Source organism: Scyliorhinus torazame, chromosome 15 (genome assembly GCF_047496885.1).
Source record: "Scyliorhinus torazame isolate Kashiwa2021f chromosome 15, sScyTor2.1, whole genome shotgun sequence".
NCBI lineage: Eukaryota > Metazoa > Chordata > Chondrichthyes > Carcharhiniformes > Scyliorhinidae > Scyliorhinus > Scyliorhinus torazame.
In genome coordinates this window covers 51117835-51142992 of record NC_092721.1, presented here as the reverse complement: position 1 = coordinate 51142992, position 25158 = coordinate 51117835, and the positions used below count along the sequence as shown (strand labels likewise).

Here is a 25158-nt window from a genome sequence, read left to right as displayed (position 1 = left end):
ACTTTGTTCGCAATCCAGCAGCCACGCGGCACCAGGAAAGCAGCTTGTTTCTCACAGCGTGACCATTGAACGCCGGGACACCCCGCTCTCGGAATCTACCCAGCTTGCAACACCTGCATCTCGCGAGACATCGCGATGTATATCCCGACCACAATGGGCAGGATCACCTTTTCGCAAATCTGCATATTAGAGTGAGGCAGTAAGCCTTACTCTAATGTGCAGATTCCCAAGGCACCTGAGGCGTTGGGGTTCAGCCCCTTCGTCTCGGAGACCTTGGGTGAGCACTGTTCAGCACTGGTCCCCACAAACAGGGACCAGATGGAGTGGCAGTCATTGGGGTCTCCCAGGGGATTGGATGCCCCCAGCTGCATGGCCTTTGGGCAGGGTGGTCCCCTGGCACAGCTGGTACCACCTTGGTACCCTGGCAGTGTCAGTCTGGGACCCTCACAGTGCCACATGGGTCCCAGTGTGGAATTGCCCAGGTGACACTGTCAGCTGGAATGGGCACTGCTAGGGTACCAGGTTGACACTGCCAAGGTGCCAAGCTGGCATTTTATGTATACACATGATCAGGCTTGGGATGCCCGGTGTGGGTGTTGGGGGGCCTGGGGACCCTCCCATATTGCGTTCTGGCTGGGAGGGAGATCGAGGATCGTTTTGGGGTCCTTGGACATCGGTATGCCATTTTTAAGTGGCGTCCTGATTTCTTGCTACCACGGGAAGATCCGGAGAGTGGAGCTCCCCACTGTACAGAACGGGCTATATTCCCCATTCAGGCCCCTTATTCAATGTAGGCTGCCAGGGACCTTTGTTCACCTTTGGGAGAACACGCCATTTGTGTTGAAACAGCAGAAGCAAGATTCTCTCAAGAACAACTGATGCCTACGTGCTGAAGGACTGTTTATAACTAAGAACTAAAAACCTTATAAAAAGGAGAAGCTTCTGAGATTTCAACAGCAATAACCCTGGGATCAACATTCAAAAGGAGTGACCCTGAACTTGGAAACTCAGAGCAGAGCACACCCTCCAGAGCAGGCTTGGCCAGTTCTCTCTATCGGCTAGTATTCTGAGTTCAGATTGTGAGTCTTGAAACTTATGTAACTGTTCAAATAAGCAGGTAGATAAAGTCTTAGTGAGCTACATAAAGATGCATTAAATAAAGTTTATATTGAGTATAATCCACATTGAGCACTGATTGTCTGTTTCATCAGTTGAAGTCAGTAAAGGAAACAGCATTACCAAGTGAATAACCCTGCACGTTTCCACATTGTATTCCACTTCTTTGCCCACTCTCCTAGCCTATCCAAGTCCTTCTGCAGCCTCCCTACTTCCTCAACACTACTTCTCTCTCTACATATCTTTGCATCATCTACAAACTTAGCAACAATGCCCTCAGTCCCTTCTTACAGATCATTAATGTATATTGTGAATAGTTGTGGTCACAACACTGACTCCTTCAGAGTAGCACCTGCTGCCATCCTGAAAAAGACCCCTTTATCTGCCTTCTGTCGGTCAGCCAATCCTCTATCCATGCCAGTACCTTGCCCATAACACCTTATCTTAGGCCAACTGATGCCAACCTGCTTCCCGCACCACACGTGCTTCCCGCACCGCACATTGTCAAAGGCCTTTTGAAAATCCCCAAATGGATCACATCCATTGGCTCTCCTTTGTCTAACTTCCTCAAAGAACTCTTAACAGATTTGTCAGCCATGACCTCCCTTTGACAAAGCCATGCTGACTCAGTCCTATTTTATCATGTGCTTCCAAGTACTCCGTAATCTCATCTTTAATAATGGACTCTAAAATATTACCAACGACCCACCAAGTCAAGCTAACCGACCTATAATTTCCCATCTTCTGCCTCCCTCCCTTCTTAAACAGTGGTGTTACATTAGCCATTTTGCAGTCATCTTGGACCCTCCCTGCCTCCAGTGATTCCTGAAAGATCAACACCAATGTCTCCACAATCTCCTCAGCTATCTACTTCAGAACCCTGGTGTGCAGTCCACCGGATCTGGGTGATTTATCCACTGTCAGACCATTCAGCTTCCCTAACGACTTCTCCTTAGTGATGGCTACTACACCCACCTCTGCCCCGTGACTCTCTTGAAGTTCTGGTATGCCACTGGCACCTTCCACCATGAAGATTGAAAAGTAGCTATTCAGTTCCTCTGCCATCTCTTTGTTCCCCATTACTACTTTTCCAGCCTTATTTTCCAGTGGTCCAATGACAATTCTTGCCTCTCTTTTACCTTTTAAAGATCAAAAAAAACTCTTGCAATCTTATTTTATATTATGAGCTATCTTCTCCCCACTTATTTCTTGTTTAGTTGTTCTCTGCTTGTTTTTAAAGGCTTCCCAATCCTCTGGCTTCCCACTAATCCTCACCATATTGTATGCTTTTGGATTGGATTTGGTTTGTTTATTGTCATGTGTACCGAGGTACAGTGAAAAGTATTTTATTGCGAGCTCTTCAAACAGATCATTTAGCACATGAAAATTAAATTAAATTAAATTAAAATACATAAAAGGGCAACACAAGATCCACAAAGTAAATACATAGACACCGGCTTCGGGTGAAGTATACAGGGGTGTAGTATTAATCAGGTCAGTCCATAAAAGGGAAGAAGCTGGTTTTGAATCTGTTCGTGCGTGTTCTCAGAATTTTGTATCTCCTGCCAGATGGAACAAGTTGGAAGAGTAAATAAGCCGGGTGGGAGGGGTCATTGATTATGCTGCCCACTTTCCCCAGGCAGCGGGAGGTGTAGATGGAGTCAATGGATGGGAGGCAGGTTCGTGTGATAGACTGGGCTGTGGACACCACTCTCTGAAGTTTCTCGCGGGCCTGGGCCGAGCAATTGCCATACCTTAAACAATGCACATAGGATGCTTTCTATGGTGCATCTGTAAACGTTGGTATGAGTCGGTGTGGACAAGCCAAATTTCCTTAGTTTCCTGAGGAAGTATAGGCGCTGTTGTGCTTTCTTGGTGGGAGCGTTGATGTGGGTGGACTAGGACAGATTTTTCGTGATATGTATTCCTAGGAATTTGAAGCTGTTAACCATCTCTACCTCGGTTCCGTTGTTGCAGACAGGGGTGTGTACAGTACTTTGCTTCCTGAAGTCAATGACCAGCTCTTTAGTTTTGCTGGCATTGAGGGATAGATTGTTGTCATTGCACCACTCCACTAGGTTCTCTATCTCCCTCCTGCATTCTGACTCGTCGTTACTCGAGATCCGGCCCACTATGGTCGTATCGTCAGCAAACTTGCAGATGAAGTTAGAACCAAATTCTGCCACACAGTCGTGTGTGTACAGGGAGTATAGTAGGGGGGCTAAGTACGCAGCCTTGCGGGGCCCCGGTATTGAGGACTATTGTGGAGGAGGTGTTGTTGTTTTTTCTTACTGATTGTGGTCTGTGGGTCAGAAAGTCGAGGATCCAGTTGCAGAGTGAGGAGCCAAGTCTAGGTTTTGGAGCTTTGATATGAGCTTGGCTGGGATTATGGTGTTCAAGGCGGAGCTGTAGTCAATAAATAGGAGTCTGATGTAGGAGTCCTTGTTGTCAATGAGTGTAGGGCCAGGGAGATGGCGTCTGCTGTGGACCAGTTGTGGCGGTATGCAAACTACAGTGGATCTAGGCAGTCTTGGAGTATAGAGTTGATGCGCTTCATGACCAACCTCTCGAAGCACTTCATTTTGATTAATGTCAGGGTCATTGGACGGTAGTCATTGAGGCACGTTTCTTTAGCTTTTATGCGGCCCCTGACTTCCCTTGTCAGCCATGGATCCCTTGTCCTCCCCTTAGCATGTTTTCTTCTCCTTGGGATGAACTCCTGTTGTGCCTCCTGAATAACTCCCAAATATTCCTGCCATTGCTGTTCCACTATCACCGCTGCTAGGTTCTCCTTCCAATCAGCTCTGGCCAGCTCTCCCTCACGTCTTTGTCATTCCCCTTATTTAATTGTAATACCGTTACATCTGATTGCAGCTTCTCCTTCTCACCCTCTCAGGGTGAATTCTATCATATTGTGGTCACTGCTCCCTAAGGGTTCCTTCACCTTAAGTTCCATAATCAATTCTGCCTCATTACACATCACCAAATCCAGAATTGCCTGCTCCCTAGTAGGCCCTGTCACAAGCTGCTCCAAAGAACCATCTCGTAGACATTCCACAAATTCCTTTTCTTAGGTTATGCTATCAACCTGATTTTTCTAGTCCACTTGCATGTTGAAGTCCCCCATGATTATTTTAATATTGTTGTTCTTATAAGACTTTTCTATCTCCTGATTTATTTTCTGACCCACCTCCTGACTACTGCTAGGGGACCTGTACATAATTCCAATCAGGGACTTTTTTCCTTTGCGATTCCTCAACTCTACTCATGCAGATTGTAGACTCCCGACTCTATATCGGTTCTTGCTATCAATTTCATTTAATTTCTTATTAACAAGGGAACCCCGCCCTTTCTGCCCATCTGTCTGTCCTTTCTATTTTCTTGAAAATCATTTTATTGGAGGCATTTTAAAATATATACAGAAAGCAGAAAAAACACAAAAAGCAACCGCAACAGCAAACAACAAACATCCATTCCTTCCCCGAACCATCCCCCCACCACTCTACCGGCTGCCATCCCGGCATTCCCCCCCTTTAAACTTTTAACCCAACACAAATAGAAAAAAAAATACCCCCTCCCCCCACCGCTGCTGACTCAATACTCCTTCCACCTCGAGGTGAATCGTCCTCTGCCCCCTAATGGCAAACTTGATTTTCTCTAAATGCAGAAACTCTGCCAAATCACTCACCCACACCACTACACTCGGTGGTTCTGAGTCCCTTCGCCAAATAAAATCCATCTCCAGGCTATCAGGGAGGCAAGGGCCAATACATCGGCCTCTTTCTCCATCTGCAATCCTGGATCTTCCGACACTCCAAATATTGCCACCTCCGGAACCGGTTCACATCGCAATTCTCCGGTGTCTCGACAGCGGTATCAATGCGTTCCACAAGACATGTAGAGTAAATGCCATAAGCATATCATTAGCGGGCCTGACCCGGTGCTCTCCGGGGCCTCCACGATCCCCCACCTCTACCAGGGGGAATTCCTGATGGCGAGGTTCACTGTGCTTTCATAAAATTGTGAAACAGGTGGCGAGTTTGATGAGGGAGGGAGAGGGGGAAGGGAAAGTGTCCGACATTGCCATAATGTGCTGACAGTTGTGCCGCTGGCCGGGGGAGCTTCTGCCAGGGGGAGTAGTGGGGGATGGCCAGGAGGTGGGCTTTGAAGTTGGGGTGGACAGGCACGGAACACTATTACCGCAGCTGACAAGGCAGCCTTTCAGTTGCGCATGCCGCTGCCCACTGTTAACGTAGTGCCATGGGTCGTAAGGTTGCCCCCCCAGGCCATTCCCCCCCCCCCCCCCCCCAAGGTACCCTCTGGCCCCACCCAACCCATCAATGGATTGGGCGCACTGCAGAGCAACCACTGCCAACTTGTTGGCTGGTGTGAATGTGTGTGGGGAGTGCGGATATGGCTGCAGCTTGTCAGCCTCTCGAGTGTCAATCCGATGCCGGCGAATCTGACACCATTTTCCATTGGAATCAATCGTGTTACATGTGGCGCCGGTGCTAGCCCCTCAACGTTCTGTGAATTGGCCTAGGTGCTGTTGTAGAAGTCCACTTATCCTACCCGACCTCAACACTTAGTCTCAGGAACGGAGAATCCGGCCGTGTATGTTTTCAAGAAACAGTTAGGTATAGCAAAGAACAAAGAACTGTTATAACCTGCCTGCTTACCATTGGCTGGGGACTAATGACAATCACACAATCCTGTGGGAGTATGAACTTCCCCAATGAGGGGGGTGGAGAAAACATTAGCAGACTCCCAATATAAATAAAGCTGGCCAGTTTGGAACCAGGAGGAAGGAGTAAGCAGCAAGTGAGGTTGCTGCTGTTGTGTATATATATGTTATTGTAAATAAATGTTATTTCGATATATCCTTGAAACCTGTGCTGGATTCTTCGAGGCCCTCACAAAACTGGCGACGAGGGTTAAAATGAATAGCTGTCTACACTGCTGAAGCCACCTCCCTGGATTTTTGTTGGATACAGGTTGGAAGTTGTTTTCTGTTACACCATGCCTCTGTACGGACGTTTGGATGTTTTTGATGCTGCGCTGGAAAGCTGAAACCAGTACGCACAACGGATGCGTTACTATTTCCAGGCAAACAATATCACCGAAAACGAGCGCCAGTTGGTCATATTGCTCACTGCCTGCGGCCTGCATACGTTTGGGGTGCCTTAGGAGCCTTACGTACCCAGCTGCGCCAGACACCAAAACGTTTGATGAACTTGTGAATTTAGTGGGGCACCATTTTAACCCAACCCGTCCACGATAGTCCAACGTTACCGGTTTAATACCGCTGAGAGGACCCCAGGAAAATCCCTTGCCGACTTTCTATCCAGGCTACGCAGGATTGCGGAGTACTGTGACTATGGTGAGACCTTGTCAGAAATGTTACGCGAGCATTTGGTTTGCGGTATTAACAATGCGGCCACCCAGAGAAAGTTGTTAGCTCAGCCAACACTGACTTTTCAACAGGCCATTCAAATAGTATTGTCCCGAAAGAGCGCAGAACGAGGAGTGCAGGAGATACAGGGAATGGAAGTGCATGCCTTGGGGCGCAACCCCTTCCGTCCGAAAACGTCGCCCCGCTCTCCTGCGGTACCTTGGGCGAGGCGACGTCCGGATCGACGCCAGTGGCCGTCGGACATTCCTCCCCGAAGGGAGCCTTCTCCAGAACCAATGGATGAGGAGCCATGTCCATGTCAGGCTTGCAGGCGCCGACCCCGTCGCGGACGCCGGTCCTGGGGGCACCAGAGGCGCCGTCGTTCTGACTGAAACTGGGACCAGCCCAGGGGCCGTACCTTCCATGTGGATGAACCTGCGGCGACTACTCCTGAGGACGTGGAGACGGAGGACGACTGCCTGCAGCTGCATTGTGTGGCAGCTCCCCATGTGGCAGTACGGGTCAGTGGTCACCCGCTTGAGATGGAATTGGACACTGGCACAGCGGTCTCCGTGATCGCCGAGAGGACTTTTGACCGCATCAAGCAGGGTACACAAACCCTTACATTAACCGACACACAGGCCAGGTTGGCGAACTACACGGGGGGCCCATTGGACATTGCAGGAACTACGATGACCCCTGTTGTTTATGGATGCCAGGATGGGCGTTTCCCACTTATCATGGTGCACGGCCATGGGCCCAGCCTGTTGGGTCGGGACTGGTTGCGCCATTTGCACTTGCAGTGGCAGCACATCCTCCAAACAGTTTTTGGAGGGTTGACTGAGGTGCTAGGACGATACCCAGATGTATTCCAGCCCAGTTTGGGGAAAATAAAAGGGGCCGTAGCCCGTATCCAAGTCGAACCAGGAGCCACGCCGCGCTATTTCTGGGCGCGCCCAGTGCCTTACGCCTTGCTCGAGAAGGTAGAAGGGGAGCTCCCACATTTGGAAAATTAGGGTATTATCAGGCCCGTCCGTTTTGCTGACTGGGCAGCACCAATTGTACCTGTAATGAAGCCTGATGCCACAGTTCGCTTGTGCGGCGACTATAAACTTACAGTGAATATGGCTTCCCGACTCGACCAATATCCAATGCCTCGTATAGAGGATCTCTACGCAAAGCTTGCAGGTGGACTCTCATTCACAAAATTAGATATGAGTCAGGCCTACCTACAGCTGGAGCTGGACCCTGCCTCCCGACCATATGTAGCGATTAATACACACCGGGACTTGTATGAATATACACGTTTGTCCTTTGGAGTATCCTCTGCCTGTGCTATTTTTCAACGCGTTATGGAGGGCATTTTGAGAGGTTTACCGCGTGTCGCTGTCTACTTAGATGACGTTTTGATCACAGGGACGTTGGAGCAGGAACATTTGGAAAATGTCCTTAGACGCTTTTCGGAGGCTGGAGTCTGTTTACGTCGCACAAAGTGCGTCTTTCAGGCGAAGGAATTAGTCTACCTGGGTTATCGGGTGGACCGTGAAGGTTTGCACCCCGTCGCAGAGAAGGTGCGCGCGATTCAACAGGCCCCCTCCCCGACTGACACTTCGCATCTTCGTTCTTTTCTCGGCCTCGCAAACTATTACGGGAAGTTCCTCCCCAATCTGGCAACTATGCTGGCACCGTTGCATCTTCTGCTAAAGAAAAATCACACCTGGGTTTGGGGTCAGCTGCAAGAAACCGCTTTCCGGCGGGTAAAACAACAGTTGTCGTTGTCTGGGTTACTAACCCACTATGATCCTGGAAAGCCTTTGCTCGTCACATGTGATGCATCCCCGTATGGTATTGGGGCCGTCCTGCCCCACAAGTTGGAGAACGGGGCTGAGCGACCGATGGCTTTCGCCTCCTGCACATTGATTGCAGCAGAGAAAAGGTACGCGCAGATCGAGAAGGAGGGTCTGGCAGTGGTCTTTGCGGTGAAACGTTTCCACCAGTACGTGTATGGCCGCCACTTCACTATCATGACTGATCATAAGCCTCTGCTGGGACTTTTCAGAGAGGATAAGCCAATACTGCCTATTGCTTCCGCACAGATCCAGCGCTGGGCTTTGTTGCTCGCTGCATATGAGTATTCTCTGGAGCACAAACCAGGAATGCAGATAGCGAATGCCGATGCACTGAGCCGATTGCCTATATCAACCGGCCTCATGTCGACCCCCATGACCGGTGAGGTAGTTGCAACCCTAAATTTTATGGACACTTTGCCTGTCACGGTATCACAGATCCGTGAGTGGACCCAGACGGAGCCAGTCCTGTCAAAGGTTCGACACATAGTCCTGTATGGTGGGCAGCATAGACAGTTCCCAGGCGAGTTGCGGGCATTTTCCTCCAAGCTGTCAGAATTCAGCGTGGAAGACGGCATCCTCTTGTGGGGGATGCGTGTGATTGTCCCGAAAAAAGGACAGGAGCTGATACTAAGAGACTTGCACAATTGGCATCCAGGTGTGACCAAAATGAAAATATTTGTCCGGAGTTATGTTTGGTGGCCAGGCCTCGAAGCCGACATTGAGAAGATGGCCCAAAACTGCTCCATTTGTCAGGAGCAACAGAAGCTTCTGCCGGCTGCGCCCCTACAGTATTAATGAGAGGCAGCATGGTTTTGTGAAGTTGGAGGTCGTGTCTCACTAACTTGATAGAGTTTTTCCAGGAGGTCACTAAGATGATTGATGCAGGTAGGGCAGTGGATGTTGTCCAAATGGACTTCAGTAAGGCCTTTGACAAGGTCCCTCATGGTAGACTAGTACAAAAGGTGAAGTCACACGGGATCAGGGGTGAGCTGGCAAGGTGGATACAGAACTGGCTAGGTCATAGAAGGCAGAGAGTAGCAATGGAAGGATGCTTTTCTAATTGGAGGGCTGCGACCAGTGGTGTTCCACAGGGATCAGTGCTGGGACCTTTGCTCTTTGTAGTATATATAAATGATTTGGAAGAAAATGTAACTGGTCTGATTAGTAAGTTTGCGGACGACACAAAGGTTGGTGGAGTTGTGAATAGCGATGAGGACTGTCGGAAGATGCAGCAGGATATAGATTGTTTGGAGGCTTGGGCGGAGAGATGGCAGATGGAGTTTAATCCGGACAAATGTGAGGTAATGCATTTTGGAAGGTCTAATGCAGGTAGGGAATATACAGTGAATGGTAGAACCCTCAAGAGTATTGAAAGTCAAAGAGATCTAGGAGTACAGGTCCACAGGTCATTGAAAGGGACAACACAGGTGGAGAAGGTAGTCAAGAAGGCATACGGCATGCTTGCCTTCATTGGCCGGGGCATTGAGTATAAGAATTGGCAAATCATGTTGTAGCTGTATAGAACCTTAGTTAGGCCACACTTGGAGTATAGTGTTCAATTCTGGTCGCCACACTACCAGAAGGATGTGGAGGCTTTAGAGAGGGTGCAGAAGAGAGCCCCACGCCGACATAGGGAGAATGTGCAAACTCTACACGGACAGTGACCCAGGGCCGGGATTCGAATCCGGGTCCTCACGCCATAGTCCCAGTGCTAACCACTGTGCCATCGTGCTGCCTTGTGTTGCCACTTTCAAAGAACTGTGGACCTGTATGCCTAAACCTCTCTGACTTTATATATTCCTCGGAGTTTTGCCATTTATGGTATATTTCCCCTCTATGTTAGACCTAACAAATTGTACTACCTCACATTTGTCTGGATTAAACTCCATTTCTCATTTCTCTGTCCAAGTCTCCAACCTATCTATGTCCTGCTGTATCCTCTGACAATCCTCAATACCATCTGCCACTCCACCAACCTTGGTGCCATTCGTGAACTTACTAATCAGACCAGCTGCAATTTCCTCCAAATCATTTATGTGCACTACAAACAACAGAGGCCCAGGCACCAATCTCTGTGGAACACCACTAGTTACAACCTTCCATTCAGAAAAACACCCTTCTACTGCTACCCTTTGTCTTCTGTGACCGAGTCAGTTCTGTATCCATCTTGCCACATCACCTCTGATATTGTGTGACTTCACTTTTTGTACCAGTCTGCCATGAGGCACCTTGTGAAAGGCTTTACTGAAGTTCATGTAAACAACATCCATCGCCCTCCCCTCATCAATCATCTGTCACCTCCTCCTTAAAAAACTCGATCAAGTTAGTGAGGCATGACCTCCCCTTCACAAAACCATGCTGTTTATCGCTAATGAGTCTATTTGTTTCCAAATGGGTATAAATCCTTTCCCTGAGAATTCTCTCCACTAATTTACCTACTACCGATGTGAGTTTCACCAGCCTATAGTTTCCAGGATTATAACTGCTACGTTTCTTAAACAGCAGTGCCACATTAGCTATTCTCCAGTCCTCTGGGATCTCACCTGTAGCCAATGAGGATACAAAGATGTCAGTCAAGGACCCAGCAATTTCCTCCCTTGCTTCCCTCAGAAATCTGGGGTAAATCCCATCTGGCCCAGGAGACTTATCTACCTTAATATATTTTAAAAGACCAAATACCTCCACCTTTTTGATGTCAACATGATCCAGACTGTCCACACACCGTACCCAAGAATCGTCTTCCACAAGGTCCTTTTCTTTGGTGAATACTGATGCAAAGTACTCATTTAGTACCTCGCCAATTTCTTCTGGCTCAACACATAGATTTCCCCCACTGTCCTTAAGTGGTCCAATCCTTTCCCTGGCCACACTCATGCTTTTTACAAATGAATAAAAGGCTTTTGAATTCAACTTAACCCTACTTCCAAGGACTTTTCATGACCCCTCCTAGCCCTCCTATTTTCCAGCTTCAGTACCTTCCTACTGTCTTTATACTCCTCAAGGATTTTGACTGTCCCCACCCTTCTAGACCGTACAAAAGTCTCCTTTTTATTTTGATGAGGTTCACAATATCCCTCGTTATCCAAGGCTCCCTAAACTTCCCATACTTATCCTTCGTTCTCTCGGGAACGTGACTTTCCTGAATCCTAATCAACTGTCGCTTGAAATACTCCCACATGTCCAATGTTGATTTACTATCCAACAGCCACACCCAATCCAAATTCTTCAATTCCTGTCTAATGTTATCATAATTTGCCTTTCCCCAGTTTAGCACCTTAATGCGAGTGTTACCCTCATCCCTATCCAAAAGTACCCTAAAGCTAACGGAATTGTGGTCACTACTCCCAAAAAGTTCCCGTACGGAAACCTCACTAGATCATAGAAATTACATGCAAGATTATTCTTTTGGAGTTTAATGTTGAAACCTTTCAGGGTAAATTTTTTGCATACTCCTGGAATAGACAATATTATTGCAGATGCATTGTCAAGGAATTAAATGTTAATAAGTGGCAGATAAAAGGATTGGTGGTATTTATGTAGTGAGAAAGGAAGGATAAATGAATGTGTGTTTTGTGGCACATACCTTGTGATAGGCTGTCCTTGCAATGTTCTTTCATCACTCTAAAGGGGGTGGGGGGTGGGTGGAAAGGTATGTCAATGTCCTTCATGTTTATTTCCTTTGTTCCCATTTATTTATTTCTTTTTTTGGTCTGTAACTTTAAGCCGAAGAGTGCTTGCCAGGAAAGTGTGTTCCTAGGTTTTGTATTTTTGAGAGGAGAAATCAGATTTGGAGGCATAGAGTGAATCTTAGGAAGAGGTTTTGAAGGGAGCCAGTTCGATTGGCTAACTGGCATCTGGTTGGTTGCTCAGGGACAATGTTCTGCCTGACAGCAATCAGTGATTGGTTCCTGTGTGATACTTTCTGAGAGAGCTTGGCAGAAGTATTTAGACCTTGGGAAGGACAAGGAACATGCTCTCTTTCTCTTTGGAATGCTGAAGTGAAAGCATGCTTTATTATTCTAAAACTAGTAAGTGCCTGGCACATTTTTACTGAAAATTGAAATGATGCAGAATATAAGGAGAAAGTTGACAACCTTTCCATAGAAAACCATCTCAATCCTGGAAGGAAAAAGTACCAAAACAAGACGAAACCTCAGAAAGACTTTAACTCAAAGTCATCCTAGAGCAGCAAAGATCCTTTATCCTTCTATTTTATTAATATTTTCTTCACCTCTCAAAAACCCATTTTAACTGAAGGTTACTTGGGTTAAAATTAAAAATTTGGTGACTGCAGTTTATTGGCTCAGTCAAGGACCTCGGGTATTTAGATTAAAATATTAATTTTACTGATGTTGCGACTCAAGTGGGCTGGAATTGACCACGCACAAGCCCAGAGAGTTGTGACATCAGAGAGAGTGAGGCCGGGATGGGAGTGGTCAGAGAGAGTGAGGCCGGGATGGGAGTGGTCAGAGAGAGTGAGGCCGGGAAGGGAGTGGTAAGAGAGAGTGAGGCCGGGAAGGGAGTGGTCAGAGAGAGTGAGGCCAGGAAGGGAGTGGTCAGAGAGAGTGAGGCCGGGAAGGGAGTGGTCAGAGAGAGTGAGGCCGAGAGTGGTCAGAGAGAGTGAGGCCAGGATGGGAGTGGTCAGAGAGAGTGAGGCCGGGACGGGAGTGGTCAGAGATAGTGAGGCCGGGAAGGGAGTGGTCAGAGAGAGTGAGGCCGGGATGGGAGTGGTCAGAGAGAGTGAGGCCGGGAAGGGAGTGGTAAGAGAGAGTGAGGCCGGGAAGGGAGTGGTCAGAGAGAGTGAGGCCGGGAAGGGAGTGGTCAGAGAGAGTGAGGCCAGGAAGGGAGTGGTCAGAGAGTGAGGCCGGGAAGGGACTGGTGTGAGAGATTGAGGCCGGGAAGAGAGTGGTCAGAGAGAGTGAGGCCGGGAAGGGAGTGGTCAGAGAGAGCAAGGCCGGGAAGGGAGTGGTGTGAGAGATTGAGGCCGTGAACAGAGTGGTCAGAGAGAGTGAGGCCGGGATGGGAGTGGTCAGAGAGAGTGAGGCTGGGAAGGGAGTGGTCAGAGAGAGTGAGGCCGGGAAGGGAGTGGTCAGAGATAGTGAAGCCGGGAAGGGAGTGGTCAGAGAGAGTGAGGCCGGGATGGGAGTGGTCAGAGAGAGTGAGGCCGGGATGGGAGCGGTCAGAGAGAGTGAGGCCGGGAAGAGAGTGGTCAGAGAGAGTGAGGCCGGGAAGGGAGTGGTGTGAGAGATTGAGGCCGTGAAGAGAGTGGTCAGAGAGAGTGAGGCCGGGATGGGAGTGGTCAGAGAGAGTGAGGCCGGGAAGGGAGTGGTCAGAGATAGTGAAGCCGGGAAGGGAGTGGTCAGAGAGAGTGAGGCCGGGATGGGAGTAGTCAGAGAGAGTGAGGCCGGGATGGGAGCGGTCAGAGAGAGTGAGGCCGGGAAGAGAGTGGTCAGAGAGAGTGAGGCCGGGAAGGGAGTGGTGTGAGAGATTGAGGCCAGGATGGGAGTGGTCAGAGAGAGTGAGGCCGGGATGGCAGTGGTCAGAGAGAGGGAGGCCGGGAAGAGAGGGGTCAGAGAGAGTGAGGCCAGGATGGGAGTGGTCAGAGAGAGTGAGGCCGGGATGGCAGTGGTCAGAGAGAGTGAGGCCGGGATGGGAGTGGTCAGAGAGAATGAGACCGGGAAGGGAGTGGTCAGATAGAGGGAGGCCGGGAAGGGAGTGGTCAGAGAGAGCGAGGCCGGGAAGGGAGTGGTCAGAAAGAGTGAGGATGGGATGGGAGAGGTCAGAGAGAGTGAAGCCGGGAAGAGAGAGTTCAAAGAGAGTGAGGCCGGGAAGGGAGTGGCCAGAGAGTGAGTCCGGGATGCGAGTGGTCAGAGAGAGTGAGGCCGGGAAGGGAGTGGTCAGAGAGAGTGAGGCCGGGAAGGGACTGGTCAGAGAGAGTGAGGACGGGATGCGAGAGGTCAGAGAGAGTGAAGCCGGGAAGAGAGAGGTCAAAGAGAGTGAGGCCGGGAAGGGAGTGGCCAGAGAGTGAGTCCGGGATGCGAGTGGACAGAGAGAGTGAGGACGGGATGGGAGTGGTCAGAGAGAGTGAGCCCGGGAAGGGAGTGGTCAGAGAGTGAGGCCGGGATGGGAGTGGTATGAGAGAGTGAGGCCGTGAAAGGAGTGGTCAGAGAGAGTGAGGCCGGGAAGGGAGTGGTCAGAGGGAGTGAGGCCGGGATGGGAGTGGTCAAAGAGAGTGAGGCCGGGAAGGGAGTGGCCAGAGAGTGAGGCCTGGATGGGAGTGGTCAGAGAGAGTGAGTTCGGGATGGTAGTGGTCAGAGAGAGTGAGGCTGGGAAGGGAGGGGTCAGAGAGAGTGAGGCTGGGAAGGGAGTGGTCAGAGAGAGCGAGGCCAGGGAGGGAGTGGTCAGAGAGAGTGAGTTCGGAATGGTAGTGGTCAGAGAGAGTGAGGCTGGGAAGGGAGTGGTCAGAGAGAGTGAGGCTGGGAAGGGAGTGGTCAGAGAGAGCGAGGCCAGGAAGGGAGTGGTCAGAGAGAGTGAGGCCGGGATGGGAGAGGTCAGAGAGAGTGAGTCCGGGATGGTAGTGGTCAGAGAGAGTGAGGCCGGGATGGGAGTGGTCAGAGAGAGCGAGGTCGGGAAGGGAGTGGTCAGAGACAGCGAGGTCGGGATGGGAGTGGTCAGAGAGAGCGAGGCCGGGATGGGAGTGGTCAGAGAGAGCGAGGTCGGGAAGGGAGTGGTCAGAGAGAGTGAGGCCGGGATGGGAGTGGTCAGAGAGAGTAAGGCCGTAATGGGAGTGGTCAGAGAGAGTGAGGCCGGGACAGGAGCGGTCAGATAGAGTGAGGCCGGGAAGGGAGTGGTCAGAGAGAGTGAGGCTGGGAAGGGAGTGGTCAGAGAGTGAGGCCGGAATGAGAGTGGTCAGAGAGTGAGGCCGGGATGGGAGTGGTCAGAGAGAGTGAGGCCGGGAAGGGAGTGGTCAGAGAGAGTGAGGCTGGGGAGTGGTCGCAGAGAGTGAGGCCGGGAAGTGAGTGGTCAGAGCGAGTGAGGCCGGGAAGGGAGTGGTTAGAGAGAGGGAGGCCGGGAAGGGAGTGGTCAGAGAGACGGAGGCCGGGATCGGAGTGGTCAGAGAGAGCGAGGCCGGGAAGGGAGTGGTCAGAGAGTGAGGCCGGGAAGTTAGTGGTCAGAGAGTGAGGCTGGGATGGGAGTGGTCAGAGAGAGTGACGCCGGGAAGGGAGTGGTCAGAGAGAGTGAGGCCGGGATGGGAGTGGTCAGAGAGAGTGAGGCCGGGAAGGGAGTGGTCAGAGAGAGTGAGGCCGGGAAGGGAGTGGTCAGGGAGAGTGAGGCCAGGATGGGTGTGGTCAGAGAGAGTGAGGCCGGGATGGGAGTGGTCAGAGAGTGAGCCCGGGATGGGAGCGGCCAGAGAGAGTAAGGCCGGGAAGGGAGTGGTCAGAGAGAGCGAGGCCGGGAAGGGAGTGGTGTGAGAGATTGAGGCCGGTAAGAGAGTGGTCAGAGAGAGTGAGCACGGGAAGGGAGTGGTCAGAGAGAGTGAGGCCGGGAAGGGAGTGGTCAGAGAGAGTGAGGTCGGGAAGGGAGTGGTCAGAGAGAGTGAGGCCGGGGTGGGAGTGGTCAGAAAGAGTGAGGGCGGGAAGGGAGTGGTCAGAGAGAGTGAGGCCGGGATGGGAGTGGTCAGAGAGAGTGAGGCCGGGAAGGGAGTGGTCAGGGAGAGTGAGGCCGGGAAGGGAGTGGTCAGAGAGTGTGAGGCCGGGATGGCAGTGGTCAGAGAGAGTGAGGCCGGGAAGGGAGTGGTCAGAGAGAGTGAGGGCGGGAAGGGAGTGGTCAGAGAGAGTGAGTCCGGTATGGTAGTGGTCAGAGAGAGTGAGGCCGGGAAGGGAGTGGTCAGAGAGAGCTAAGTCGGGAAGGGAGTGGTCAGAGAGTGAGTCCGGGTTGGGAGTGGTCAGATATAGTGAGGCTTGGATGGGAGTGGTCAGAGTGAGTGAGGCTGGGAAGGGAGTGGTCAGAGAGTGAGGCCGGGAAGAGAGTGGTCAGAGAGTGAGGCTGGGAGGGGAGTGGTCAGAGTGAATGATGCTTGGATGGGAGTGGTGAGAGAGAGTGAGGTCGGGAAGGGAGTGGTCAGAGAGAGTGAGGCTGCGGAGTGGTCAGAGAGAGTGAGTCCAGGATGGGAGTGGTCAGAGAGATTGAGACCGGGAAGGGAGTGGTCAGAGAGAGTGAGGCCGGAATGGGAGTGGTCAGAGAGAGTGAGGCCGGAATGGGAGTGGTCAGAGAGTGAGGCCTGGATGCGAGTGGTCAGAGAGAGTGAGGCCGGGAAGGGAGTGGTCAGAAAGAGTGAGGCCTGGAGGCGAGTGGTCAGAGAGAGTGAGGCCGTGAAGGGAGTGGTCAGAAAGAGTGAGGCCGGGATGGGAGTGGTCAGAGAGAGTGAGGCTGCAAGGGAGTGGTCAGAGAGAGTGAGGCCGGGAAGGGAGTGGCCAGAAAGAGTGAGGCCTGGAGGCGAGTGGTCAGAGAGAGTGAGGCCGGGAAGGGAGTGGTCAGAAAGAGTGAGGCCGGGATGGGAGTGGTCAGAGAGAGTGAGGCTGCAAGGGAGTGGTCAGAGAGAGTGAGGCCGGGAAGGGAGTGGTCAGAGAGAGTGAGGCTGGGAAGGGAGTGGCCAGAAAGAGTGAGGCCTGGAGGCGAGTGGTCAGAGAGAGTGAGGCCGGGAAGGGAGTGGTCAGAGAGAGTGAGGCTGCAAGGGAGTGGTCAGAGAGAGTGAGGCCGGGAAGGGAGTGGTCAGAGAGAGTGAGGCTGGGAAGGGAGTGGCCAGAAAGAGTGAGGCCGGGATGGGAGTGGTCAGAGAGAGTGAGGCCAGGAAGGGAGTGGTCAGAGAGTGAGGCCGGGAAGGGAGTGGTCAGAGAGAGTGAGGCTGGGAAGGGAGTGGCCAGAAAGAGTGAGGCCGGGATGGGAGTGATCAGAGAGAGTGAGGCCAGGAAGGGAGTGGTCAGAGAGTGAGGCCGGGAAGGGAGTGGTCAGAGAGAGTGAGGCCAGGAAGGGAGTGGTCAGAGAGAGTGAGGCCGGGAAGGGAGTGGCCAGAGAGAGTGAGGCCAGGAAGGGAGTGGTCAGAGAGAGTGAGGCTGGGAAGGGAGTGGCCAGAGAGAGTGAGTCCGGGATGGTCGTGGTCAGAGAGTGAGTCCAGAATGGGAGTGGTCAGAATGAGGCTGGAATGGGAGTGGTCAGACAGAGCGAGGCTGGGATGGTAGTCGTCGGAGCGTGAGTCCAGGTTGGGAGTGGTCACAGAGTGATGCCAGAGTGGGAGGGGTCAGAGTGAGGCCGGAATGGGAGTGGTCAGAGAGAGTGAGGCCGGGAGGGAGTGGTCAGAGAGACTGAGCCCTGGTGTAGAGTTCTCGTAGCCATCATGGTCAGGCTGGGAGTAGTTATAGAGGGCTAGCTGTCTCGCCAACTGAGCTAAACAGGCATCAGATTCATTTGAGACTTTCATAAAGGAATTGGATAAACAGATGCAGAGAAAAATCTATGGTAAAACTAGCTGAGTTGCTCTTGCAGGGAAGTATCATGTATACCACGGCTGAATGGCCTCGTTGAGTGCTGTGACCATTCAATGATTCTGTGAATCTATTTCTGCCAGTTGGGGAGTCTCAGGCTAAGGCGCATCGTTGAAAAATCAGGAGTGATGTGAGGAAATATTCGGACACATAAAGGCTGGTAGAAATTTTGAACCCACACCCTTAATCTGACAACTGATTTAAAATTAATAATTTTAAATCTGAGATCGATATATTTTTGTATTAAGGAATATGGGGCAAAGCAGATACATTGGAGTTAGGACACAAATCAACCATGATCTCATTAAATAGGAGAACAGGTTTGAGGGCTTGAATCACATATTGCTGCTCCTATGTTTCAATGAATCCACCAGCACCAATTTGCTGGGCTTTCTCCATTGTGCAGAAATTCACCTGGACCAGCCACAGAAGTGATGTTGCAGTAAAAGTAGGTCAGTGGCTGAGTACCTGTGGCAAATGTTTGCCCCCTGACTCCCCAGATCCTCTCCACATTGATAAGGCCCAAGTCAGGAGGAGTGTGAAGGAATACTCTTCATTTGTTTGGATGGGCATATCAGCAACTAGACTGAAGAAGCTCAAATGCATCCAGGACAAAGTATTTTGGCGATTGACAGCAATGTGGGAACGCCTTCCAACGCATGGTCTGTAGCAATTCAAGGAAGCAGTTTCCTTGCTATCTTCTCAAGGCCAACTAGGTATGGGCAATACATCCTGTGTTTGCTATTGACACAGACTTCTCAAAAGTTTAAAAAATAATTGCATTGTTCAAGTATTCTAGTCATTCCCAGCTATAAGTGCATGCCGCTGAACCTAACAAAGGGCACCTGACTACCAGACCAGAAAGTGAGAGAAGATAATGAGAACCATGAGTCTGTTAATGACTGTAGCGGCATAGAATCTTTTGTGAACTGCTGTATTTGTATTCCTACTGGTTTAATTATAAGCATATTTAATGGAGAACATAACTCCGGCTGTCATTTCAACTATAATTTCTGTGAAAGAAAGGATAACAGATCTTTAAGAGTGTGTTACAGGCTGTAGTACATTGAGAGTTCAGTAATGTCAAGTGGATTATAAGCACCAAATGAGCCGTTCCTTTGCTAAAGATGCCGGAAGCATCATTATTAAAACTACATATTCCAAACAATATCAACAATGGACAAGATTTTTCAAACATATATTTAATTGTCATGCAGTCACAGTGACAAGGTGCCATGGTTGACGCTGTTTGAATATGTAGGTTTAACCTTGGGGAAAGGCAATATGGAGGAAATGATTGTCAATAGTACCCAGAGGATTTTCATGTGGTTGTGGAATTATTGTCTTTTTAGTTACTGTTTCTTAGATGAAGTGATAGTAATGGGTCTCTTGCCAATGATATTACACATGGTTATCTTAGAGGCATCTGCTAATGCACATTATGGTCTGTATTTAGAGTATTGTTTTATCCTTTGCCATTTATCTGGCTGAAAATGTAAAATAATGTATGAAAGTAAACTTCAACCAAGCTACACTTTTCACTTTATTTAATAGTTTTGATTTAAACATTCCTGGCTGTGCAGATAAACTCTTTAACCCACTGAGGAGTCAGTTGAAAAATACAGACAAAATAAAAGGAAAATCCCACTGAAAGTGACCATAAGAGCTGTTTAACCTTTCAGAGGAGCAGCGTTTGCTGTTTTATCTCTTCTTGTAGCCCCCAGCAGCAAAAACCATTCCTCCCGAAACAGAACTGCTGTTGAAACTGTTATACCTTTCCCTTTTTTAGATATCTCCCTTTAACAGAGATTGAGATGATACCATAATGCACACTTTAATTTTTTCATATTTTCCCACTTTCAGCAACTATTGTCGGCATCTTCAAGCCTCACTAAAACATGACCAGATGCAGTTAAAATTATTTCTCTGCAGTGAAGTTGATTGTATGTGCAGGTCTAATGCTGCTATTTAACCAGTCATCATCACCTTGTTAGGACAATAACTTGCAAGGTAATCTGGAACTGAGAGGGAAGAATCCCCTCGCGACGGCATTGAAATAACTGATAGAGCAAACTGTGGAATTTAAAATGGTCAGTTTCAATAGTTTACTCAGTTTTTATAAATGATTTCCAAAATCAGTAACGGCCGTGAAATATTACAGGAATGATCTAAGAAAGGCACGTCAAGTCGGGTAATTATATTATACTCAGAATATACATGGTGAGGAACTTTAGTGATTAAAAAGTGCAACATTACATATGCAGAACGTCTTCACAAACGCCGTTCAGGCGGACGCTTAGCAGGGTACAAAGTTTATGCTAGCCATTAATATTTTGAAATACGAGAAACTAGCTTCACCATATCGTTTTATAATTAGCCCATATGTAGATCGTATTATTATATCGTGTATACGCTCAAAAAGGGGGAAAGTTACAATTCTGGGAAATGGATAGTTTGCCTCTCTCGCCAGTGACAGGTTCTGACCTTGTCACAAAACAAAGCTCCCTTTATTGTGTGTCTGCAGCCCACTGCTATCGATATTGGTCAATATGTTATTTCCTATTTCTGTCCTTGTAATCTGTTTAGCGAAATTGACGAATTAATGTTAATTTGAGAAGAACTTTGGAGTGCAGACTGGATTCCAATGAAAAAATGAAGTCCAAACTAATTTTACTAAGGATATTTTAATAGCCTTTGAAGATAAAAAAGCATTATCCCTCTGTCTGGTCTAGATTTGAACCCAGGTCCCAGATATGAAATTATAGTATACACAGTCCGCCTCCAGCAATATACTGTGCTTAATTTTCAAATGAAGAGTCATTTCAGTCTCTATTTTCATCTAAATTACATCAACTGCATCTTAAGTAGAACTGAATCCTATTCCAAATAAGTCCAATCTTCTCAAAAAAATTAAATGCACGAAACTAGAATAAGCAGAATGTAAGCTGCAAAATTTGTATTTATACATATTAGGATTTTTTCGGCAATGTGCTCCTAATTGGGAGTGTCCGCGTGTGAGAGGGCTTGCAATTCATGTTTTAACCAACTCTCTTAAAACGTAGTGAAAATAAATAATTTGTTAACATGTCAGGAAACAATCCAATTTCATACTCTTCCAGGGGACACGATATTCCATTAATTTTAGTTAGGATGGTCAGACATCAAAAGATTTCCTCTCACTCAACCTTATCCAATAACTGGATAAATCTGAAACAGGATTGACTGAAGAACATGCACTTCCATATCTAGTGGTTTGTAACAAACGCTTTTGTATTTGAGACAAGTGCTTTTTTCTTGTTAATGCACCATGAGATATAAGTAAAATGCTAAATAAATAAATCTGCAGTGCAACCCTCCTAACTCCAGACGTGGTAAGTGCGTATATTTCTCATTTAAGATTTTAATCAGTTGATTATATTGTTTTTCCGCATTGCCTTTGTTCTCTTTAAGACATTCCTTATAGTTAATTTTCTTAAAGCATAGCGCCTTCCCCGGAATGGAGGACAGGTATGAAAACTCATTCCCTCTTCTCGCTGTCTCGCTCCCTCTCTGTTTTTCGCCTCGCAGCACGCCAGGATAAGCTCCGAGATGTAATGTCATTAAATTGCAAATGCTTTTCATTTCCGACACACACTGTTTACTTATCTGGGAAAAACATATGTTCAGCGGAATCCGTTAAATTCTACCTATTGCCTCGGGTAAAAAGTGCAATGGAAACGCACCCACTGAGCTTTTTTTTCTCCTTTTTTTGGCACTTTCGTTATCTACAAGACTGCTTAGCAGAGAACTGAAAATGAAGATACAGTATTTGATTAGACAGAACAGTGAACAAAATTCACACTATGAGGGTCACTTCATTGCAAATGATTTTCCCTCTGCATCTGCATAAATTACTATTTTAAAGCATCGGTAGAGCCTGTATATTTTTCTCACTCTGTCAAACATTTAATTTCACGCGGGATGTTCTGAATTCATATCTTGGATGCACTTTTAGCCAAGAGGAGGAATGCAGAATGAAAGATAAAATGATGCGATTTGCACTACAAGCCCATTAGTGACGGTATTATCATATTTCTGTTTACTCCTGAAAATGTATCAGCTGTCTCCAAGTATTTCCTTTTGATTTTTAAAATATAAACTTATGTATTTTTTTTATAATGGAAGCAAAGCTTTACAGATACTGCGAGAAATAATTTTCTTTAATTGGACCTCTTCGTGGTATAACTGGAAATGCAATTTGGTGGGATGGTCACATTTTCAGATAAAAGAGACCCTCGCTAACAACTTTCAGAATTAGAATGGCTGTAATACTATTTTCAATTTCTTTCTAATGGATTGAACCTCAGGATATCAGATAAACTAAATAATGCTATTTGCTATATCACCAGTTTATAAAACTATGCAAATTTAAGTTGCAGATTTTTAAAAATGAAGTTTATTTTTATGCGTATTTTGCTTATTATTTCTTACCTCAAGGGTTTATCCATGGCTGGTTAGCATCAACCAATCATTAGCCAACAGTACGTGTATTTAAAAGGTCCAGTTGGCTCGGCCAATGATTTCCACAAGAGTTTCACATTCTGTCACCAATTAACAGGAGGCAGGGTATAATTGAGCCAGCTGGCTGTTTGCTTTATAAATAGTCAATGCCAGGTTACAGTCATATATCAGCAGGAGGCAAGTCAAGTAACAAACTCGCCATCAACAGGTCCAACCAGCGGGCGACCAAGGGGGTCTGCCCCTCTTCCGCGCCTATGTTCACAGCCGGGTGTCCCTGCACAGGGAGAATGTGGTGTCCACGGGCACCATCAAGGCCTTCCCTGCCCAGTGGGCGCCACACGGGTTGGATTGCTTTATCGACCCCTCTCATCACATTTTGATTTGATGTTTCGTTGCTCTTTGCTATTTTTGGGCAGTGCCCCTACCAGGAGCACTTTTAATTTGTCCGAGTTTATTTCTGTTATTCAGTTAAGTTGATTAATACTAGACCAGAAAGCCAATTAACTCAGTTGCTTGACATCAGAAATGGTCTTGGTTTTAAAACCTAAAAAGGTACTCTGTCTCTAACCATCACAAAATACCATGGGGCGCGATTCTCCGATGCCGCGCCGTTTAGGAGAACTGCCTGGGGCGCCATTTTTTCACGCGACGCCGGTCCGACGCCCTCCCACGATGCACCCAAGCAGCGGGATCAGCACTATCTAGTTCTGCGCTGCAGTCCGGTGAATCGCCCGAGACACCCAAAATGGCGATTCTCCGCCACCCCCGCTATTCTCAGGCCCGGATGGGCCGAGCGGCCTGCCCAAAACGACGGCTTCCCGCCGGCGCCATCCACACCTGGTCGCTGCAGGCGGAAACAGCGTGGGAACGCTGGGGGGGGGGGGGCGTCCTGTGGGGGGGCAAGGGGAGTTCTTTCACTGGGGTAGGACTCATAAGTGGTCTGGCCCGCGATCGGTGCCCACCGATCGGCAGGCCGGCCTCTCTGAAGGAGGACCTCCTTTCCTCTGTGCCCCGCAAGATCCATCCAACATCGTTTTGCGGGGCGGACCCGGGGAGGACGGCAACCAAGCATATGCGGGTTGGCGCCGGCCAACCCGCGCATGCGCGGGTGACGCCAGTTAGGTGGCGGATGACGCGGCGCACGCTGACGACGCTGCTTTAGCGACACGCCCCCCGAGTTTCTCGCGGCCCCGATCCTAGCCCATTTTTGGGCCCTGAATCAGTCACGATCGGGGCCGTTTCGCGCCGTCGTGAACCTCGACGCCGTTCACGACGGCATGGGCACTTAGTCGCGGGAGCGGAGAATGTCTTAAGACACGGGTAAACAGAGCACTGCAAGAATTGAACAATGTCTACTACTTTGGGTTGGACTTTTCTTTCAGCAGTGAAACTGCACTCATCTCAAAAAAAGCTGCCCATGAACGATTACATGGTGACATCAAGAAGTTCCATCCAACCATCAGACTCACCATGGACTACTTTCCAAAATCAGTTGCATTCTTGGACACACTCATCTCCATCAAGGACGGTCACCTCAGCACTTCGCTTTACCGCAAACCCACGGATAACCTCACGATGCTCCACTTCTCCAGCTTCCACCCTAAACACATTAAAGAAGCCATCCCCTATGGACAAGCTCTCCGTATACACAGGATCTGCTCAGACGAGGAGGAGCGTAACAGACATCTACAGACGTTGAAAGATGCCCTCGTACGAATGGGATATGGCGCTCGACTCATCGATCGACAGTTCCAACGCGCCACAGCAAAAAACCGCACCGACCTCCTCAGAAGACAAACATGGGACACAACCGACAGAATACCCTTCGTCGTCCAGTACTTTCCCGGAGTGGAGAAACTACGACATCTTCTTCACAGCCTTCAACACGTCATCGATGAAGATGTACATCTTGCCAAGGTCATCCCCACACCCCCACTACTTGCCTTCAAACAACCGCGCAAACAAACCATTGTTTGCAGCAAACTACCCAGCCTTCAGAACAGCGACCACGACACCACACAACCCTGCCATGGCAATCTCTGCAAGATGTGCCAGATGGACATGGATACCACCATTACACGTGAGAACACCACCCACCAGGTACGCGGTACATACTCGTGCGACTCGGCCAACGTTGTCTACCTCATACGCGGCAGGAAAGGATGTCCCGAAGCGTGGTACATTGGCGAGACCATGCAGATGCTGCGATAACGAATGAATGGACATCGCACGTCAATCACCAGGCAGGAATGTTCCCTTCCAGTCGGGGAACACTTCAGCAGTCAAGGGCATTCAGCCTCTGATCTCCGGGTAAGCGTTCTCCAAGGCGGCCTTCAGGACGCGCAACAATGCAGAATCGCCGAGCAGAAGCTTATAGCCAAGTTCCGCACACATGAGTGCAGCCTCAACCGGGACCTGGGATTCATGTCGCATTACATTCATCCCCCACCATCTGGCCTGCGAAATCCTACCAACTGTCCTGGCTTGACACAATTCACACCTCTTTAACCTGGGGTTACCCCATCTCTGGATCTGTAAAGATTTAATCACCTGCTAATGCTCGCATTCCAAGCATTGTCTGGCATCTTTGAATCTGTCTATATATATGTTTCTGGAACATACCTCTTCGTTCACCTGAGGAAGGAGCAGCGCTCCGAAAGCTAGTGACACTGTTGGACTTTAACCTGGTGTTGTAAGACTTCTTACTGTGCTCACCCCAGTCCAACGCCGGCATCTCCACATCACATCTAGATCTATA

The 25158-nt window shown here is 49.0% G+C and overlaps 1 long non-coding RNA gene across 1 annotated transcript in view; it reads left to right on the top strand.

Moving 5' to 3' along the window:
* The first annotated feature begins 21067 nt into the window (after positions 1 to 21067).
* The window catches only part of LOC140391591 (uncharacterized), a 47024-nt gene continuing 42933 nt past the window's right edge, over positions 21068 to 25158 (top strand). Inside the window, exon 1 of the long non-coding RNA XR_011935126.1 lies at positions 21068 to 21271. This is a non-coding gene — a long non-coding RNA (uncharacterized lncRNA). The remainder of the gene's footprint in view (positions 21272 to 25158) is intronic.